This window comes from Lipotes vexillifer, unplaced genomic scaffold, assembly GCF_000442215.2.
Source record: "Lipotes vexillifer unplaced genomic scaffold, Lipotes_vexillifer_v1.1 scaffold907, whole genome shotgun sequence".
Lineage (NCBI taxonomy): Eukaryota > Metazoa > Chordata > Mammalia > Artiodactyla > Lipotidae > Lipotes > Lipotes vexillifer.
Genome location: NW_006795956.1, coordinates 1,387,924 through 1,392,257, shown reverse-complemented (window position 1 = coordinate 1,392,257; position 4,334 = coordinate 1,387,924). Strand labels below are relative to the sequence as shown.

Below are 4,334 nucleotides of genomic sequence, written 5' to 3'. Positions count from 1 at the left end.
TCGTTATTTTTAAGCTTTTGAAATAGCTGAAGATTTTAGGTAGTTTAAGATTTTTGGTTTTGTCTGGTTTTTCATTTGCTGATTTTAGCTTTTACGCTATGACCATATTTGTAAGACATTCCACTGGGGACAAAAGAAGCATGATTTGTGATTTTTAAATCAAAACTTTGCTGAGTTCATTATAAAAGAAATACAGCTAGGATAAGCTGGAGCACACAGTAGACAAGCAATGCATTGAGGACCAGTGATTACTGAACATTAGAGCTGGTAGGGACCTACAGACTCTAATCCAGAGATTGCTAATGTTGATACTGGGAAATATATGTATATGTATCTATATACATATATATATATATACATGTATATACTTTTACTTTTTAAAAAACAAAAAAGCTAATAAACTACATATATATATAAATCTCCTGCCAATATGGAGTTCTACAAACTTTTTAACTAGTTCAGAAACTTAAATTTTGGAGATTCCACCTAAAAAAATCTAGATTTCTAGCTTCTCTTGAAAAATAGGTAGATATGGCAACACAGGGCTCACATTCCTGCGTGATTATTTTTGGCTGGAGCTGAGTCGAAGCTCTTTCCCTCATTTACTGTTCCTTCCTGCCCTGAAGGCAATCTGAGTTTGGATCACCAGCCCTATCCTAACACCCTCCTGTTGGCAAGAAGGAAATTTATCCAGAGGAAATAGAACAAATTACTTCTATGGCTCTGGTAATGCTACATAATAAAAGCTTAACAACAAACAGTAAGCGTTTGTTTTGCCATGTGTCTGGGGGTCAGCTGTGTTCAACTAATCTAGGCTGGGTTGGTCTGGAGTGACCTGGCTTTTCTCCACTTGTCACTTATTCTCCTTCTAGCACCAGCACACCAGCAGGGCAACTTCTTCTCAAGGCAATGACAGAAATGGAAAAGGTCAAGGGGAACACACGAGCTCTCTTAATATCTAGGTTCATAGCTAACATGCCTTCACATCTGTCTCTTTCAAGTGGGCAAAGCAAGTCATACGGCTGACCTAGAGTCAAAGGAATAGGGAAACGTGCACTGCCGCTTTAATGGGGCGACCTTCCAAAGCATATCATGGATGGGAGCAGGGGTAAGGTTAAATAATTAGAGCCAGTAACCCAATCTACCATGGAAGGGGTAGTCAATCACCCATTGCACAGTCTCCATCAAGCCTAACCTCACTCATTCATCTCCCATTTCTGCCCTGGAGTCATCTGATTTGGAAGCAGCTGGTCTAATCTCATGACACAGACAGGGAAACTTGAGCAGGGCCAACAGAATCAGAGCCCTGAGAAGAACCTGCCTCTTAACCTAGTGTTCTTCACTTCTCATTTTGATGACAGAGCACTATTATCTTACCTGTGTGAAATAAAACAATTCCTCATAGTTTTTGCCAATAGAATTTTGTCTCTGGAAAGAGCTACATTAAAGCTTAAAAGGCATTACATAACTGGACTACAAATCACTCATTAGGATGAGTTCTAAGTACTCAAAGCAAACTCCTCCTTAATAATTCTCAGAGTCTAATTGCACCTTATGTGGAAATACGGCACTAGAGACCTCCATTAGGCGAAAAAAAGAGCTTCCTACAAATTAGACGGCATTATTTACTTTAGGTTGGAAAATCTCAGCAGGCTTCCCTTTCAGAATTGTATTTTTTCTTGTTCTCTGATTCTAAGACTTGATACTTTTAAAAAACACTATACTCAAAAAGCTAATAGACCACTGAATCGCTCATGAATGAAGAAAGGAGAAACAAAGCTTAGTAAATGAATTTTAACATGTTAATTTGGAAAGTCTTCAATCAATGGCCATGGGGATCCCTTAATTCCTTACAAGGGCAGCTTCACTCAGACAGAAGCTCCTTTTTCCTGTAGCAAGAGTCCCTGAACAGCCCTTCCTCCTCTCCTAGCCTGCAGGGGTGAGCAGTCCCCCAAAGTCCCCAGAGCTCTGTTTGCTAAGCCTAGAGGCAACCCCAGTACCCAGCTCCCAGGGTTTTTCTAGGGCCCAACCCTTGTAGCTTTAGCTTTCCAGAGGCACTGTTGTCACACAGGCAAAATCAACCTCCCACCCCACAAAATGAAGAGGCACAAATGTAGAAATCAGAAACCAGGAAGGTGCCAGCAGTTCCCAAGACCTAAAGCTTCCAAAAGCACCTGCAGTCCCAAAGTTCACCACACGGACCGCGCCCCAACCATGCTCACACACTGCGCTGTGTTCAAATCCTTTCCATCCCTTGACCTATGATACTTACCCAGCCTGATTTTGTTTTCTCGGGGAAAAGTAGACTGTAGAGAAAGGAGAACAGACAAATGGGAGTCTCTATATCTCTCCTCCCCTCCTTCCAAGTCTAGAGTAAACTATTTTTCTTTCTCTAAAATCTTTCCTACCTACGATATAAATATTTTGTTGACAGCTTTGCTGGTTCAAGCCTTTCCACGCGAGCCAGCCAGCTGGGTCCATGCTACGGTGCCTCGCCCAGGCCCTGGCTCACACCTTCGTCTCCTGTGAGTACGTCATGATAACATCACCCTTCCCCAGGGAGAGTGAAGTGCATGGAGAAACAAAGCTCACCTAATAACTGGACTTTGAAGAATTCCATAAGGAGTGCATCCCTCCGTGAATGTCAACATATCCAGCAGGGATGAGAAACAGGATTTTGAGATAAAGCACTTTATTATCTGCCTTCATGGATTTAAAATCACTTAAACCTCACAACCATGGTGAAAGTTTGCATTTTCATTTTGTAGACCAGGTGGGGCGGGGGCTTGAAGTTGTGAGGCACGGAGTCATTTGTTCAAAGTCACACGTAGTAAGGACTAGAGTTTTTGTCATGGGGGTGGCGGTGGGTGGGTGGAGGAAGATCTTGGACGCTGCCAGGCCCCTTTGTCCTTGGTGAAATACTACAACTAGAAGTTCTGTTAAATGATCCTTTCAGTGCCTGTAAATATATGTAAGGAATAAAATCAAAGTTGCTCTCTCTCACAAAATGGTTGATCTTGCCATTACAGGCTTATGCTTTTGTTTGTTTGTGTGTCTCTCTGAGATGGTTTCTGCACATATTTTAAAGCTGTTTTGGCAAAGCATTAATACTGCCTGACTGTATTTTTCTACAAGAATTCTTTAGGACAAATTGACTGGTACCAAGAAGCTTGGAATCCAAGAGCAGAAGTTTCTAAAGTCTTGGTTTTGGATAATTTCAGAAATTGTGCCAATGTGTATAAAACCTGCCTTCCTCCAGACAGCGGGAGAGACTGAGGATGTGAGTGTGCGATGGGCAGAGTTCAGAAGCCTTGCCACGCAGCACTTCCTGTGGTTTAGATTTCCATCTGTTCTTCAGCTGCCAGGGTGACGCGGGAAAAAATGGCCAAGCTCTCTTGGGCATAGTTGAAATAAAACCTTCACCACTGTTTTTTCCTACTTTTTTCTACCACTAAAGATTAAAAATATACTTTTGCAAGGAAGAAGTATAAAATATAAAATTTTGTGAATATGACAGAATATGACAGTCTTTGTCCTAGTTTTTGGTCTAGTGGGAAATTGTCTCTGAAAGCTAACCACAGTGTCTATATATTATAGTTATTTGGCATGCTTTATAAACGTCTTTGCACTATATGAATGCAATAAGCATTCATAACCGTAATTCAGCTTTTTCAGCTTCAATTTGAAAGATAGCCATTGTTCTTTCATAACTTGTTTCAGGACTATCAAAGAAAGTTCGGGCAATCCATCTTGATATAGGATGCTTGAAATATTCCCAGTGTTCTGGGGTATAGCCTTCCGGAATTTCTACTAACCTCAGCTTCACCAATAAATACATTCACCAGAGTTATGCCAGTTGCTACTGGAATCCCAGTCAACAAAATGTAGAATCTCATTCATTTCAAAAAATATCTGTCATAGAATCCAGAAATCTTGATGATAAACAGTCTTTTCCAGTGGTCTCCACTGTGTCGCATAGGAGCGACAGTCTTCGGAAAGTCACGGGTGAGGAAGCCCCCCCAATCCAAATCAAGTGCCAAGGCGGCGGGCCGGACAGAGCAGCCACTGCAGGGACCAAAGCCCACTGCAATAAACTCATGGCCGCCATGGCTATTATCTGTGTTGCTTTTAGCTAGAACTAGAAACCACATCAAGGCTCTTGTACAACAGCCACAGCTTATCAATTTTATTTTTTTCTCTTTAAAGAACTATTTTTGGCTTTAGTAAGCTTCTTTATCATGTGTTTGTATTCTCTTTCATTAATTTGTGCTGTCACTTTTATTATTGCCTATCTTCTACTTTCTTTGGGTTAATTTTGCTATTGTTTTAAAAAA

General features: G+C 41.0%; 1 pseudogene; it reads right to left on the bottom strand.

Moving 5' to 3' along the window:
* Positions 1-3,649: 3,649 nt before the first annotated feature.
* LOC103075328 (NADH dehydrogenase [ubiquinone] 1 beta subcomplex subunit 5, mitochondrial pseudogene) lies at positions 3,650-4,108 on the bottom strand (annotated as a pseudogene).
* Between the last annotated feature and the right edge of the window lie 226 nt (positions 4,109-4,334).